Here is an 18,977-nt window from a genome sequence, read left to right as displayed (position 1 = left end):
TTAGTTCTAAGTTATAATAATCAGGGTGAACTGACATATGTTGAAACAAGCATTCTACAAACTGTTAAGGAATCTAGTACAAATTTTCAAAACTGAGAAAAACCTTCATACTATTTTACTCAGAAGCTCAAATTCTCTACATTGAACCACTACAATTAATAAAATAACAACAACACAAAAAAATCACAAAGCAGAAAGTTCGTTACTTTGCTTAAAGGCACAGCACTAGTAAGTCAGAATCCAAACCCAATAAAAATGAAATGGAAGTCAATTATTTGAACTATATTACATCTCAGTACAAACGTAGATTACAGTCATTTTCAGACATACAGTATGAAAATTTATGGTCTCTGTACACTTGTTTAAGAAGTTGTGTGTGTTTTTAAGGTATCTAGAAAAAATAGATATAAGCATAAAACAAAACATAACTATCTTATACAGAATAACTTTCCTCTCCCAAAGATGTCTATGTCTTAATTCCAGGAATCTCTAAATCTCTTCTCTTACATGGCCTGGCAAGACGGATTTTGCAGCCATGATTAAATTAAGAAATTTGGGATAGGGAGGTTATCCAGGTGGGCCCAATGGGCCTCCCTACAAGTTTGTGGTAAGGAGGCAGGAGAGAGGAAGAGTTTTGAAGATGCTATGCTGCTGCATTTGAAGATAAAAGAGAACACTAAAAGCTGGAAAAGGCAAGGAAAGAGGTTGTCCCTATTGCCTACAGAAGAAATTCAGCCCTGCTGACCCACCTTGGAGTTCTAACCTCCAGGACTATAAAATAATAAATTGTGTTCCTTTAAGCCTTTATTTTTATAGCAATTTGTTACAATAACAATAGGAAACTACTAATAGCAAAACAAAGAGTGGCAGAGATATGGGGTCCAAGAAGAAAGACAACTCATCTCAGAAAGTAGGTAAAAGAAGTCCAAGATGAGAGATTTGCAGAAAGCCCAGAAGTAAACTTCTTGGGTTGGAAAAGTTAGACACAGGTATTTGTAAGAGAGTGATTTGGGGGGAAATGATAACATGATGCTATGGTTGGGGGATGGGAGGGCAAAAGATTTAACGTTTGAGAGACATAGCATGAATAAATAAAAATTATTAAAGTCCATCTGGCGCAGCTCAGTGGTTGAACATCAACTTATGATCCAGGAGATAACAGTTCGATTCCGGGTCAGGGTACATGCCATGTTTAGGGCTTGATCCGTAGTAGAGGGCATGCAGGAGGCAGCTGATCAATGACTCTCTCATCATGGGTGTTTTTATCTCTCTCTCTGAAATCAATAAAGTATATAGTGTGTGTGTGAATTATTTTTTGTTTGTTTCTTTTTGTTTAAAATATTACAGATGCCCCCCTTTCTCCCCAATGACCCATTCCACCCCTTCCCAACCCCTTCCCCAGTCCCTCTCCACAACATTGTCCATATCCTTGGGTTGTGCATATACGCGTATGAGTTCTTTGGTTACTCTCTCACCCTCCTTCCACCTACCCTCCTCCATCCCTCTAAGATTTGTCAGTCTGATCCATGCTTCCATGTCATTGAATCTATTCTGTTCATTAGTTTATTAAGTTCTTTATATTCCACATATAAGTGCGATCATGTGATGTTTGTCTTTCTCTGCCTGGCTTATTTCACTTAGCATAATATTCTCCAGGTCCATCCATACTGTCCCAAAGGGTACGAGGTTAAAGTATATATTTTTTAAAAATTTTTAGAAACTCTTGGAAAAAATATCAAATAAATGAAATGCACTCATATATACAACTTGTCTTGGCATAGAACAACACCCACAACATCACAATGTAAATATTCTTTATTGATTTTACTAAAAATAGAAATAGAATTACATTGGAAAGATGAAGAAATGGGAGCTAAAGTTTTATTGTGGGAGCTAAGGTTTATTCAAATGATAAATTCTCTTCTGTATTAGATAATTAATAGTAACATATAAAATTAGTAAACCAATAAAGAACATAAAACATATTCAGAGACATAGCAGCTTTCACTTGAAAAAGAGAAATAAAAAGAGTTGCTCTTGGGTCTAGAAGACAGGAAGGATATGGAGAAGATATTCTACTTTGTTATTATAACAATATTATTTTATATTGTAGTGATATCATTTTATTTTTAACACGACAAAAATTAATTTAATATAGCTTTAATTTATTAAAGATAAAACAAATATAATTTAAAATTAAAAGACAGATAGATGACTATTTAACTGAGATTGTAAGCACAAAAACAAAGAAACCACAAAAATGAGATCAGTAAATGTGATTCTCTAATTTTTTTGCGTTTTTTGAAGATACCAAAACATATATATTATTAAAATCCAAGACATAGAGAGAATCTTAAAGGAAGCTAGAGAAAAGCAAACTGTTACCTACAAAGGAACCTCCATAAGACTGTCATCTGACTTCTCATCAGAAACTCTACAGGCCAGGAGTGAATGGCATGAAGTAGTCAAGATAATGCAAAACAAGGATCTGAAACCAAGACTACTCTATCCAGCAAGATTATCAATCAAGCTGGATGGTGAAATAAAGAGCATCTAAGACAAAAAAAAAGGTTAAAAGACTTTATCACCACAAAACAAGCATTACAGGAAATGTTAAAGGAACTGCTATAATTAGAAGTAGATATAAAGAGAATGAGAAACAGCTATAAAGAAACAAAATGTCAGTAGATAAGTATCTTTCAATAATAACTTTAAATGTAAACAGATTAAATGCCCCAATAAAGAGATATAGAGCGGCTGAATGGCTAAGAAAACATGACCAACTCTATGCTGTCTACAAGAGACCCACCTCAGAACAAAAGACTCACACAAGATGAGGGTGAAGGGATGGAAAATTTTTTCCATGCAAATGGAAATGAAATAAAAGCTGGGGTAGCAATACTCATATCAGACAAAATAGACTTCAAAATGAAGACTATAATGAGAGACAAGAAAGGTCATTACATAATACTAAAAGGACCAATCCAGCAAGAGAATATAACCCTGATAAACATAGGCACCCAATATAGAAGCACCTAAATTTATAAAAAAAAAACTTATGGAGGACTTTAAGGGAGAGATCAACAGCAATACAGTCATACTCGGTGACTTTAACACCCCATTGACTTCACTGGATAAGCCTTCCAGACAAAAATCAACAAGGAAACAGTGATCTTAAATGACACACTAGAGCAGATGTATTTAATTGACATTTTCAGAACATTCTACTCCAAAGCTGCAGAATATACATTCTTCTCAAGTGTGCATGGGACATTCTCAAAAATAGGCCACACGTTAGGACACAAAACAACTCTCTATAAGTTCAAGAAGATTGAAATCATATCAAGCATCTTCTCAGATCACAATGGCATGAAACTAGAAATCAACTACAGTGAAAACACTAAAAGATATTTAAACACATGGAGACTGAAAAGCATGTTTTTAAACAATGAATGGGTTACCAAAGAGATCAAGAAAAAAATAAAAAACTTCCTGGCAACAAATGAAAATGAACACACAGCAACTCTAAATCTATGGGACACAATGAAAGCAGTCCTGAGAGGGAAGTTTATAGCACTACAAGCCTACCTCAAGAAACAAGAAAAACGTCTAATAGACTCTTTAAACCTACAACTCAAAAACTTAGAAAGGGAACAACAAAAGCCCAGAGGAAGTAGAAGGAAATAAATAAAGATTAGAGCACAGATAAACGACATAGAGACTAAAAAAAACAATGCAAAGATCTATGAAACCAAGAGCTAATTTTTTGAAAAGATAAACAAGATTGATGAACCTTGTGCCAGACTCAACAAGAAACAAAGAGAGAGGACCCAAATAAACAAAATCAGAGACAAAAGAGGTGAAGTAACAACTGACCCAACAGAAATACAAAGGATTGTGAGAAAATACTATGAACAACTATATGCCACCAAGCTGGACGACCTGGATGAAATGGAAGAATTTCTAGAAAAATACAACCTTCCAAAACTCAATCAGGAAGAGTCAGAAAGTCTAAATAGACCAATAACTGCTGATGAAGTTGAAGTAGTAATCAAAGGGCTCCCAGCACACAAAAGCCCTTGCCCGGAAGACTTCACAGGGGAATTTTACCAAACATTCAAAGAGGAATGAACACCTATCCTCCTCAAACTATTTCAAAAAAACCAAGAAGGAACACTTCCAAACTCTTTTTATGAGGCCAGCATTAGCCTAATTCCAAAACCAGATAAAGACACTACAAAGAAAGAAAATTACAGGCCAAGCCCAGCCGGGTGTGGCTCAGTGGTTGAGCATCAACCTAGGATCCAGGCGATCAGGTGGGCTTGATCAATGACTCGCTCATCATTGATGTTTCTATCTCCCTCTCTCCCTCTTCTTTCCTCTCTCTGAAATCAATAAAGACATATTTAAAAAAAAAAAAAAAGAGAGAATTACAGGCCAATATCCCTGATGAACATAGTCGCTAAAATCCTCAACAAAATATTAGCAAATTGGATCCAGCAATATATTAAAAAGATCATACACCATGACCAAGTGGGATTTATTCCAGGGATGTAAGGCTGGTACAATATTCACAAATCAATAAATGTGATACATCACATAAACAAATTGAAAGATAAAAATCACATGGTCATATCAATAGATGCAGAAAAAGCATTCGATAAAGTCCAACACCTATTTTTGATAAAAACTCTCAGTAGAGTGGGAATAGAGGGATCATACCTAACATAATAAAGACCATATAGGACAAACCTACAGCCAACATCATATTTAATGGGCAAAAACTAAAACCATTTCCCCTAAGAACAGGAACAAAACAGGGGTGTCCACTTTCACCACTCTTATTCAACATAGTACTGGAAGTCCTAGCCACAGCCATTAGACAAGAAGAAAACATAAAAGGCATCCAGGTTGGAAAGGAGAAAACAAAACTGTCATTATTTGCAGATGACATGATATCGTACATAGAGAATCCTAAAGACTCCACCAGAAAACTACCAGGTTTAATAAATGAATTCAGCAAGGTAGCAGGATATAAAATAAACACTCAGAAATCAATGGCATTTTTATACACCAATAATGAACTCTCAGAAACAGAAACTAAAAAAGCAATCCCATTTACCATTGTAACATAAAAATAAGATATTTTTATATCTTAGGAATAAACTTAACCAAAGATGTAAAAGATTTTTACTCAGAAAACTATAGGACACTGAAAAAAGAAATAGAAGAAGATATAAACAAATGGAAAAATATAACATGTTCATGGATTGGAAGAATTAACATCATTAAAATGTCCATATTACCCAAAGCAATCTATAAATTCAATGCAATCTCTGTTAAAATACCAACAGCATATTTCACAGATCTAGAAAAAACACTTCGAAAACTGATATGGAACCAAAAAAGACCCCGAATGCCATAGCAATCTTGAGAAAGATAAACAAAGTTGGAGGGATCACAATACCAGATATCAAGTTATACTGCAAAGCCACTGTAATCAAAACAGCCTGGTACTGGCACAAGAACAGACATATAGATCAGTGGAACAGAAGAGAGAGCCCAGAAATTGACCCATGCCATTATGGTCAATTAATATTTGACAAAGGAGGCAAGAACATACAATGGAGTAATGACAGTCTCTTTAATAAATAGTGTTGGAAAAATTGGACAGATACATGCAAAAAAATGAAACTGGACCACCAACTTACACCATACACAAAACTAAATTCAAAATGGATAAAAGACTTAAATATAAGGCATGAAACGATAAAAATCCTAGAGGAAAACATAGGCAGTAAAATCTCAGACATCTCTCATAGCAATATGTTTGCTGATACATCTCCTAGGGGAAGAGAAGCTAAGGAAAAAATAAACAAATGGGACTGCATCAAAATAAAAATCTTCTGCACAGCAAAGGAAACCATCATGAAAATGAAAAGGTAGCCCCCTGTATGGGTGGACATATTTGCCAATGACACATTGGATAAAGGGTTAATATCCAAAATATATAAGGAACTTATACAATTTAATAAAAGGAAGACAAACAATCCAATTAAAAAATGGGCAATGGACCTAAATAGACACTTCTCCAAAGAGGACATACAAATGGCTAAGAGACATATGAAAAAATGCTCAACATCTCTAATCATCAGAGAGACGCAAATTAAAACCACAATGAGGTATCACTTCACACCTGTCAGAATGGCACCATCAACAAGTCAACGAACTACAAGTGCTGGCAAGGGTGTGGAGAAAGGGAGCCCTAGTACTCTGCTGGTGGGAATGCAGACTGGGGCAGCCACTATGGAAAGCAGTATGGAGTTTCTTCAAAAAATTAAAAATTGACCTGCCATTAGACCCAGTGATCCCACTTCTAGGAATATATCCTAAGGAACCCCAAACACCAATCGCAAAGAACTTATGCACCCCTATGTTCATAGCAGTGCAATTCACAATAGCTAAGTTTTGGAAACAGCCCAAGTGCCCATCAGTAGATGAGTGGATAAAAAAGCTGTGGGACATTCACACCATGGAGTACTATGCAGCTGTGAAGAGGAAGGACCTTTTGGCCTTTGGCACAGCATGGAGGGAACTAGAAAGTATTATCCTAAGTGAAATAAGCCAGTAAGAGAAGGACAAGTACCAAATGATCTCACTCATATGTGGAATATAATAAACAAAATAAACTGATGAACAAAGTGGATCTAGTGACATGGAAGCTTGGAACAAGCTGAGGGATCTGAGAGGGAAGGTGAGGAGGGGGGGAGAGATTAATCAGGGAACTTGTGTGTTTATGGGCAGGGCCCATGGGTGTGGACATTGGTGTGGGGAGGGCCTGGGGGTGGGATGGATGCAGGGTGGAGGGGATCATTAGGGTTAAAAGGGGGACATCTGTAATGGTCTCAACAATAAAGATAAACATTTAAAAAAAAAGCAACAGAAAGAAACTTATTTGCAACAAACATGACAAAATATATATTCTTTTTTTAAAAAAATATGTTTTTTATTGATTTTAGAGAGAGAGGGAGTGAAAGAGAGTGAGAAACATCAATGTTTTGATCAGTTGACTCCTGTATGCACCCCGGTCAGGGATAAACCCAGCAACCTGGGTATGTGCCCTGACTGGGGAATCGAAATGGCAATCTTTTGGTGCACTGGAGGGACGACACTCAAACAACTGACCCACACCAGCCAGGACAGAATGCATATTTTTAATGTGTAAATAACCCTTTGCAATCAATAAAAGTTCAAACATTCCTATGAAAACACTGGCAAAGTACATGGACAAGTAAAGAATTTTGAATGATCAATAAACATAAAAATAAATTTAACCTCTATAACAGTCAACTTTATGTATATTTTTAAAATTTGTTATATTTTTAACTTACAAAAATTACAATGATAAAATTGATTGTTTGCCAGAGTGTGGTGATATGAGAATTCATAAATGTCTTGAGAAGGTAAAAACTAATACAGCTTTTCTGAAAGCAATTTAGCAATATATACAGTCTTAAAAGTGTTCTACCTTTAGAACTAGCAAGTCCACCTCTAGAAATCAGTTCTGAGAGAATAATGGGCAATGTACTTGAAATTTATGTACTTGAACACAGTGTTGTTTATAACTGTAAAAACTGTAAATAATTTAAATAGTCAACATTAAGAGACTATTTTAGATATTATGGAACATGTGCAGCCATTAAATTTCTTGTTTATGAGGATTACTTGACACTGAAAACATTTCAAGATATACTGTTCAGTTAAAAAATATTGAGCAGACACACATACTATATATTCCAAAGGGATTCATATACATAAAAAAGTGAAAAATTCTGCTATGTATGATGTGTACATTTTTAATTTTATTTGCATGTTTTGTTCTCTTTTTTTTAAACAATGGATTTATATATATAAATAATGAAAAACAAATGAATGAACAGAACTACAATACAAAGAGTATTTGTCTTATTTCCTGGGACTTATGATTTTTGCATTGGAATTCTTGGTGCACAGTAATTTCTCTACCAAAGTAGTTGGTGACCAAAGAAGTGAAATAGCCTCTTACCTAAGCACAAGCTTCAGAAGAGTATACTTCTTCAGTACTTGATTTTCTCCATGATTCCATTATCTACCAGCCCCTGCCTATCTAAACATGTCCCCAAGATGATTAATTTCAAATTCCTTACCAACATCTTCAGCTCTCTCTTTGTCCTTTTACCATACCATCAAGGCACTATTCAAACATAGATAAACTAAACTATTTACACTATCTCTTCTTTTGAGACACTGAAAATAAAGCAGAGTTTAAAAAATAATTGCTTTTCAAGTTTACATTTATACCCATATTTCTCGGAAAAGATATTACTCTTCTTTTTCTTGACTTTTTCCCTTTTTCTTTCCCATATCCTCATTCTTCCTCTCCCAAATATTTTCTGCTTTCAGTGGAAAAGCCTTTCTTCCCAGCTACGCCTTTCTTCCCAGCTACAAGATAGGCAAGCCTTGCCCAGGTCAGTTCCTGTGAGGTCTCAGCTGCGAAGCATAAAGACCTATATATACTTAGAGGCAAGGGTTCAGCAGGAAAGGAAAGGCTGGGTGTAGGGCCTGCTAATGGAGCTGCAAACTATTCATTGGAGGGAAATCTAACATCTTTAGTTACCAATGTGCAAAAAGATGTGAGTGTATCATATTCCACCAACTGAAAGGCAGTGTACCAGTGTGAATTAACTCAAGAGAAAGATTCTCTAGGTTTACAACAAGGCTCTACAACTTATTAACCCTGTGACTCTGTAACAATTACTTTAGTCTAGGGCCTCAGTGTCCTCCTATGTGAAATGGGTTCATGCAACCCATATCACTGTTACTACAGAAAGCTGGTATGAAGATCCAAAATAAAATCTAAATAATTTAGTATAATGCTTCACATAGTAAATACTAAATCAATATTAATTGCTCTTTTTAATTTTGCTATTATCATTATTTGGCTGATCTGGTGGAACCTCAATAACCAGATACATGCAGTCAGGAGAAGGTAATTACGTCATCTGTATGTTTTCTCTTTGGTTTGAAGCCAGAATTCAGTGAATTCCAATCAAAATTGGAATGGATAGACTTGGTAACTCAAAGAATTACCACATAACCCTAGAGATTATTGCCTATTTTATTTGGACAGAACAAATGAAAGTTATTGGAATTCTTTTGGCTGCCTTTTTTTTTTTTTAAAGAAGGCCTGTAATATCTTGGAATGAGTTTCTGTGTTAGTTAAGGATATGTTTCTATTAAGTTACAGTTTTACAAGTTCAAAAGATGGATGAGTCATAGATAATGACTTTAATTAATAAATAGCTACTAAATTATGGAAGAACTTCCTATTTATACGATTTATTAAGCAAACTTTCATTGACAGCTTACTATATTCCAGGTTAGGGCCCTTATACAATTTATAACTTAAACTAAGACTAAAATATAACCAAATAAATATAAATACAGTTACAAATTATATTAAATGTTGTACATAAAAGTTCAGGATTATTCAAAAAATATTAAAAGGTTAACAAGTACCATTTATTAAAATGGAGAAGTATAGAAAGGTGGCAGATTTGAGGAGGTGATGAGTTCAATTTGAGATATGCTAAGGAGAAGATGCCTGTGAGACTTCCAATAGAGATATTAAGTTGAAATTTGCAGATTATCATAAACTGTGGGTTCCTTTATTTGTTTGTTTTTCCCAAAGGGAAGATTGATATATCACAGTAACTACAAAACAATTATTAATCTCATACAATGGATCTTTAAAATATTGGTCAAATAGCTGTTGGATGTACTTTAACTTGGTGCTAGAAATAGTGGAATATAAACAATAGGTGGCCGTAACTCTGCTCTATGCATTCCTTGTTGGCATAATGCACTGCTGCAAAGGGATTGTTTCTTCAAAGTTGTTTGGTTCAGCAGATCAACATAGTGTGTTTGGCAAACAAAATGTATTTACTCTTTTCCAGGGAGAAAAGCACAAAGATAAATATATACCAAAGAATCTTTATTTAACACTGCTTGATCACCACCACTCTGCTATCCTACAAATAAAGTCTTACTCCCAAAGTCATAGATTTCTCTCAGATAAATTACCCAGGTGTCTTGGTACAAAAGATCAACTTTCAAATGTTGGGGGACCAGTGTGTCACCCTGGGGAAGTTACAATAAGCACTCTGATCTTATTTAAGTGGCCTGGATCATGAGTGGAAGCTGAGCAGCAAAGAGCAAAGCACACTGGCAGAAAAGGCAGAAATTAGAGTATTATCTGAATTCTCACCAATTTTGTGGAAAACCAACTTCTGAAATAGTAGCTCTTCAGTAAGCAAGCTTTGCATTAGCACTTAGTAGGAAGCTTTTAAAAATCATTTATTAATCTGAATTTCTATGAAGAAAAGCCCGGCTACACTTGTGGGCAAGTGCTTCCTAGACCATGAAAGATCTCAAAGGTAATTGCTCACACTTTCAGCTGTGATGAGGTGGTGAAAACTGACGTCAAACCTCAGCCCCGGTGTTGTGAAAGATATTTGACAGCCCTGGAGTTCAAAGACTGATGTGCTTTCTTCCACTGGCTACGTACATTAAAACGAAGTAAAAATCTTGAAAGTGAAATATTCTGAGAACAGAAGCTTCCTTTTTCTAAGCTTATTTTGACTTCTTGAGAAAGCAAAGGGGGAAAAAAGAGAGAGATTCAACCATAACTCTACTAATCTTGAAGACAACTGTATTACTTTTGAGTATAATTTAATTTCAAACAATTAAATTCATTTAAAACAAGAAAGGAAATAAGAAAAGATGGAGGGAAGGAGGAAAGCAGGAAAGAATAAAGGAAGGAAAAAGTCTTGAGATAAAAATCATTAAAATCCTTAAACTACGAGGAGCTTTAAAAGTATTTGAGCCCAATCTGGTATGAATTTGGTAAACCCCACTTTCCCTCTAACTATTGTTTATTCATCTTGATCAATCACAGTGAAAGGGAGCCAGGTCCATTCTCTTGTTAAACACACCTAATTTATTATTCAGTTTTTCCTTATGAATTTTAACCTGCTTTCTAATAACTTTTACTCATTGGTCCTAGTTCTAACCTCTGGACTTACCAAGTGATGTCTACTTCCTTTTTCTCATGAAAGCCCTTCAATATATTAAGCCCTATAGTCTCAGACACTCATAAAAGACCCTGATTCATGAGGATGCCCAGTCTTAGCAGAATCCCAGCAAGCAGAAGCAGACCATCCCTCAAAGGAAATACCACTTTGGGAGTAGGCTATGCCATCATTCTGATTAGAGAAAATGTTGTAGCTGGACCCCCATGTTGTAGAGATTTTTTAAACACTAAACAGTGAGGCCCATCTCTGGAGAGAAACTATAAACAACTGAAAATGGGGTCAGCCTTGCCCAAGGGAGCCTGAGGCAGAAGTTTTCAGACAGGAACAGAAAGGATTGATGTTTCTGATGCAGTTAGTAAGACAGTTCTTACATTTGCAATTTGATTCAGTAACAATGGAATGATTTGATTCTACTGAAAGTCTGTTTACAAAGGCATTGTTTTGTCCCAAGCACGGAGCTGGGGAGCTAAAGAGTTCACGAAGGAAGATAGACTATGGTGAACACAGTGGAGCATCCAGTTCTGGGGAAGCAAACAGAAAGTTCCACTGCAGCTCATATCCAGGCCCTCAGGATGCTAGATGAGCCCTGTGTAGAGACAGCGATCATGGGGATCTTTTGAACTCAAAACTCAACCACAGGAAGGAAACCAAGGCTGAAGATGGCATGCTTCTTATAGAAAAAGTGTCTTTTTTTTTTTTTTCCCCTCCAAAATTTCAATTACAGATTTTCTGCAGCTATAGTTGAGTTGTAACTCAGGAAACAGGATACAGAGAGAAAAGTTTTGAAATGTGGCAACTAATAGATTTAGAATAATTTCTTTGCTTCTGTGAGTAGAAAAATTGCCCACATTTAAACCCACTGGATAAAAAAGAGGTAACAAAATACCTGAAAAATCAACCCTAGAAAAAAAATAAATCAAATACAACCAGAAAACCAGTCAAATAGGATTATGATAATGTCAAGAAGTAAGTAACATCTAGTGGGAGAAAAAAGATACCAGGTTGTAAGCCTCTTGACTATTAAGACAGGTCCTGATGGACATGTCCATTGCCCCAGCGAGAAGGATAAGGAGGAATTGCTTTAGTCCAGACATCAAATCTGAGACAGCCTCACTAATGGTAGAAAAAGCTAATGATATTTTCTGTAGTTTTATGATTACAAATGATATGTTATTAGAATTAGTGTAGAGAATTTTCCGAGCGGAGCCAAACAAGAAAAAATTTATTTGCATTTGTAATACTAGTCTTGGAGAGAAAAGTGGTAGGTGGTTTTTATGTTACTAAATTAGGCAGTATTATTCTTAGAAATTGCATCTTTGGACTGATTTCTCAACTCTCAATGAACTCTTATGATCCATTTACTTTCTGAAATACACTCCCTGATAACCTTGTTTATGTTTGTCCCTGAGTTAGAGCAATTATATTTTCCATAGAAATTGAGCAGAAGAAGTTCTAGTTCAGTCTGAGCTTGTGTTTTGAATAAGGTGATATTAACTCAGGCATCTGCCATGTGGTCTGAGAAGCAGAAGGAGAAGTCTGCAATAGAAATGCAAAGAGAAGCAAATATGAGATGCACAGAGTCCTTTCTAGTTTATGGTTCCAATTTTACTTTATAGTTCCAAATTTCTTCCAGACAGAGGGCCAACACATGCCTTCCAGTAGTTTTCATGAGCTACCTCTATATCATTTTAATAAACATGTCTCTTTTGCTATAACTAATTTAGGTGTTTTCTTGTTGCTGTTATTGATAACTAGAGTTTTACATACTGCAGAATAGAGCTGTGTTTTGCTTTTGAACAAGATTTTCCACTCACCTAACTTTAGATGTAAAATCATGTTTTTACCACTGCTGCCTGCAGTCAATCTGAACAGCTAAGTATAACCCTGGGTAGAGTGAGCCCTTCAGAGAAGGCTTCTGGCAAAATCAAGCATGTTGATTCAATTCACTTTAGCAAATGCACCCATTTATGAGACATCAGTTCTGTGTTTAGACACTAATCTGGGTGCTGGGGTTTCATTGGTGGGCATGATGCAGTTCTAACTTATAAGGAGACTCTGAAATCTATAGAGAAGACTAAAGAGGAAATTTCAGTGCAGAGTCCTAAAATAGGAGTAAACCTGAATGATATGAGATAGAGCACGGAGAATGGACATCTAGATCCAGAAAGGATTTCCAAGGGAAATGAGGCATAAAGCAATATCCAAAAGATAACTAGGAGCTAAGCCAGATTAAAGAGATAGGAATAAGGGGAGCAGATTCCGAGGCCAAAAGTAAAGCATGTCACAAGGGTGACAGGCAAGAGTTTGCATGAGTAACTCTTCACTATGGCTGGCACCTAAAATTCAGAGTAAGAACCAGAGAGAAATAATGCTAAAAAGAGCAAGGTCCAGATCCAATGTGAGGATGGTGGATTTGATGCTAAAGGCAATGAAAAATCTCTGATGGATTTTAAGCAGGGAAGTTAATCAAAAGGGTGTTTTTAAAAGATAATGCTCTTCTAAGGGGGTCGGATGATGGCAAACCTGCCTTCAAGTAGACCTGGGGAAGTAAACTGGGTCAGTAATCCATGCCAGACAGTATGATGCCCAAGCATAGTAGAGAAAGTGTGAGGATTGAGAAATGAAAGGCCATGGTGAGCTAATGACTAAAGCATTCTGCTGGGGAGATTGCACTGAAAAACCTGAGATAAAGGGTCAGGTTACTTCTTACCATGATGCAAAATCCAAACACTCCCATGCCAAATAGAACCACATCTGAGTATTTCAAGAGTTGCTTTCACTCCAGAAGAAAACTTACATAGTCTTGGCCATTTTTATTGTTATCTGAGCCTCAAAGGGCTTCAAGATTAGATTGGAAACTTTACTTAACCACTTTACTGCCACATAAGTTACAAAGCCTGAGGCCGGCCATAAAGATGTTAATTTAATGAATATTCATAATCAATAAATATTCATTAAACAGCATTTCCGTTTCAGGCAGGCTGTTGCTCCTGGCAGGTCCCGCCTGCATGGCAGAGTGCACTTGTTAAATGAGTGTTGCTCATCGCAGAAACACCTTATGGGATTTCATGAAAGAAGCTGTATTCATCTGCAACACATACAGATGTGTAGATACAAGTTTGAACACATTCTGTACAAAAGGAAGAAAAAAAAAGCTTTTCTTCTTTAGTACAACGCTTGTGTTTCACACGTCAAATGCGTAGCCAAACATGTGAAACTCTGTGGGGGAAACCAAGTTGACTTCAAAGGGTTTTATTTCTATCTCTATGTGCTAGGTAGTGGGCCTAACCAGCTCCAGGGCTGCCTGAGAAAAGCCCGTTTTTAAAATTCAAATAGAGAGCTGTGAGCATAAATGCTCAAAAAAAAAAAAATACTCTTTTTGCATCATATGATGGATTTTGAGAAAGCCATCTATTTCAGTTTAGATGAAGTAGCTATGATGCTGTATACATTTCAACCAGAGTATGTGTGTCCTTAAATTATTTTTCTAAAAGGTGGAAAGGACTATTCACAAGTGTTTCTCATTAAGAACCCAGAGGAATTCTGTGTGACCAGGACCCAAAGAATCCTCCCATGTTCTCACACACTGATAATAACATATAAAACCCACTAAATATTGACAGCAAACAGATAAATACTTCTACCCAATGTTATCTGCTTCAGAATTTCCTGCTAAATAATACAGGTAAGAAGTTACCTCACCCTTTATCTCAGATTTTTTAGTACAATCTCCCCAGCAGATTGCTTTAGTCATTAGCTCACTGTGGTTTCTTATTTTCTCAGCCCTCATGCTTTCTCTACTGTTGGATTCAAAAGTTTTGATTTATTTTTTTTTTTTTTACGTTTTAAAGATGCTGCAAGACCCTTGTTTTCCTTTAATGGCATAGTTACCTCAGGGGAACAGGCTGCTCTGGTGTTCTCTAAAGGCATGAGGAGCTTCTAGTTAGTATATAGCAACATTATCCTTCCTTCAGATACCTCAGATTCTTCCCTCCAGCCTGGATATCCACAGTCATCACCCTCATTGGTGGGCAAACTAAGCAGATACAAGCATTCCAGTTGTTCTGCCAACATGCTACCAATTGAATAAAAAAGAAGGTCTCTGACAAGGAGCATCTTGAGCACTGGGCTTCAAACTCTTTGAAGGAGTGAGCCAAGAAGCAATGAAGACTCTGAAACTTCATAGGACATTTAATGAGTTTTGTCTGTGGTTGTTGTTGCCAGTGCTGTCATTATGATTTTCATTATTGTTTAGGTTCTTTCCTAGAACTCCCCTCCACATGCTCTCAGCAAAACTTCATTCCAAGAAAAATGAGAGTTTGCCTGTAGAGTTAGGTTTCTTCAGTCTCACAATTTGACCTTTTATTTTGATTTTTTTTTTGGTCTTCAAATCTTGGAATTTTAATTAATCTTACAGATTTTAGATGAAGTACTGAGGTTCTTGATTCAATAAAGATGGCATTTGCTGTCATGTGCCTGACAGTCTTTGACTAGAAAATGTGAGAGGTAAGAGGTTGACAGAAGGGCTTATTGCCTCAAGCATATGATGGAATAAGAAGCCTCAGCTGGGCACTATCAAAGGAACAATGATGTCCTTATATTTTTCTATCTTTGTTTTTTAAGTAAACCTTCTTTTAATGGTTCTTATATTACACTATTTTCCTTTTTAAAAGAATGATATAGAAACTAGAGGACTCTCATAACCTAAGTAACTGCCTGTCAATTCTAGGTCACTAATTAGCCAAATTAAATTTTTCATGTACTCAACAAGCACCCTCACTACTGGGTACTTGCTATTCCTCCAAAGGAAGATTTCATGGTCATCCTATTACCTAAGCAATTTTAATTGCGTCTTGTGGCATACCATTAGTTTTATTAGTGAGTTGCTTAAGCTTGCTCATGAATAATAATTGTAAAATACAATAAATTTTTAATACAAATTATAAGAAAAGAAAAATGAACTCAAATGCTTTTCTTGGAGACTAATTTTAACCCAAGTTGAGCTTTGTCTATAAATTCTAGAAAGCTACAATGGAAAACTTTCCCCTAAATGGGTTCCATGTCACACTATATTTTACAAAATTGTGTTTTAGGGAAGTGCAATAAATTGATAAGAAAACTATTGATTGTTAATAATACCTTTGTTTTTATGATGACTTTGTCTATTAACAAAGGTTCTTTTATCCTAGATCTTAGTAATAAGGACTTTCTTGCTCTTAATTCAGTGAAAGATAACATTTCAAAGGGCATTTCAAGAGAAAACAAAAAGAGTTAAAAAATAAAGATATGAATACCAGTCCTGTCTTTTAATAGAATTCCCTAACCACCCTAAGTATTGCATTCAGTTTAACAAAGGCCATTCGTTTGGAATATCACATGAATGCAACAGGATATAATAAGGATGACAGGATTGTGTTTCCGTATTCAAATCCAGAGCTTCTTACTTCAAATTATAGCCAATTTCAAATGGTAGTAAAAATTAAATACGATAATATTTTCATGGAAGTTGATGTTTTTTCACTTGATTAAACATCCTAAGAAACTCTTTTGCAAATATACTTCCTAATCTCACCTAACTAAAACTCCTCACCCCATTACTGCTCTTCTCATTTTATTATTTTTTTTCTCAAATAAGACACAGGTATTCTTACCACCCTGACTTTGCTCCAGACGTGTCTCCCTATTGTTTGCTCTCCGTTTCTCCAAGCCTGGAATTGCAGAACCAAAGTGAAATGACAGCTGGTAAGCCATGAAGGTGCCCGTAAGGCTGGGGAAATAGAGTCAGATTTTTTGAGCATTTGCGCTCACATCTCATAAAAAAATCAATCAAAAGAAAGACAGAAATGAATCTTAGCAATAACGTGTGTCTTTTAGCTTATTTTATCCCATGAAAAGCCAGCCAGTTACCCCGGTCTAAATTCTACCTTTCATATCTTGTTAACTATTTGTTTTTAATTTTTATTGCATTTATTTGGGTGAAATTGATTAATAAAATTATATAGGTTTCAGGTGTACAATTTTATAATACATTAGGATAAGTGAAATAAGCCAGTCAGAGAAAGACAAGTACAGTACCACTGATCTCACTTTTTATGTGGAATCTGATGAACAAAATAAACTAACAAACAAAATAGAAATATTGTTAACTATTGAGGTGCTGCAGTAAATGGAGCCAAACAGCTGAAGTAGGGCTCATAAATTAAAAAAAAAAAAAAAGAAAAGAAAATGTCTTCACTCTCCTGATTCTGATACATGTGGCAGGTGAAGCAAGGGCATGGGAAGGAGTGATGTCACAGCTTGTATCCTGAGGGAAACTGTCTCCTATTCTCTCAACATCTTTCAACAGATCATATCTTGTAGTCTCAGGATCTTTGCTGGGCTTGTTTGAAAACATCTCCTCAGAACCAAATAACTTTTAATTGCTATCATTACCAGGTTACTGATACAACATATGACAGCTGTCAGCCAATCATGTCTATCATATATTTAATGGGAAGGCTTATCAGCCACAGAGGAACCTTAATTAATGAGGTTATTCCCCATTGTAAGGTAATACACAAACATTCAGCTCACACTTATATGAGATAAGCAGCATGAGTCATAGTACAATAATACACTGGTTACAGGAGTGGAGAAACTGAGACTGAGAAGTTAAAAATGATTCATTCAAGGACACAGAGATAATCAAGGACAGAACTTAAAATGAAACTTGGACTTGGACTGTACTGGTTCTCAGAAAACCCTTCCAATTACCACAAGGGGCAGCAATAGCAACTGAAGCCCTTAAGAAAACTGTTTTGCATACAGATTCATAATTCACAGAAATGGAGTTTAAAAAGCAGTTGTAGGACATAGTAGAGATAGCTGACTGTGCTAACTGTAAACTGATAATCTAGCTGGTTTTCTATTCTCCGTTCTCTGTGCTCCCCTAACTAAAGGAAGAGTGGCATCCGCAGCACCACCAAGTCTGGTAATTTGCTCTTTTACCCAGATATATTTTGGAAAGATGAAGTGGGTAGTCAGTTTGCAAAACGGAATGACTCTCTTAGCCTTTGCTCGCTTTATCCAGAGCCAAAAAAATGTAGATCTGACAGCATCTGTTTCCACTACCCATGCTTTTCCAATCATCAAAAAAGCATAAGTGTTGGGAAGGAAGTTCTGAAAGCTTTCACATGCCTGTTCCTTACCAGGAAAGCCACTTTCTTCCACGCATTCATTCCACTTCCCTTATACTTGTGTCTGACTCACATGTTCATCTGGGAGATAACTTAACAGGAAGTCAAGGGGGAAAGATCAAGGGTTAAAAATTGTATTAAGTTCCATGAATCAAAAAAAAAAAGAAAAGATGATGTCAAATATTTTCAAATGGAAGCTAAACAGAATGGCCTTTAAAAGTGAGAGAGAGAAAGAAAAACAATCACCCTCAGGTCCTGAGAAAATTGTGTTAGAATATACTAGGCCAAGCATAAGAAAGTTAACTTTATTGAAAAATTTCAGGAGACAGATCAAACTGTCTTAAATAGGGTAATGAAAAAGAGAAGAGAAAAAAACAACAACAAAAAAAAACAACACAAACATTTACTATATCAGTTTCCTTGAAAAAAAACAGAGTGGAGAATTTAGAATTTCTAAAAGCAAATGCATACAACGGCATTCCCTAACTTGCTGTTACTTTTTATTTTATTCTTCTTTAAGAAAATGCAAGAATAATTCACCAATAAAGGCTGAGCAAATGTAAATTGATTCAGAGAAAAAAAACTTGTATAACATAGCCAATCCAATGTGCTCATCCTTCCACCTCAAGTAACTCAATATATGTGATAGAAGATAGATGGAGAATCAGAG

Source organism: Miniopterus schreibersii, assembly GCF_964146895.1.
Source record: "Miniopterus schreibersii genome assembly, chromosome: 8".
Lineage (NCBI taxonomy): Eukaryota > Metazoa > Chordata > Mammalia > Chiroptera > Miniopteridae > Miniopterus > Miniopterus schreibersii.
The sequence above is the reverse complement of the archived record's forward strand: the minus strand, read 5'-3'. Positions refer to the sequence as shown.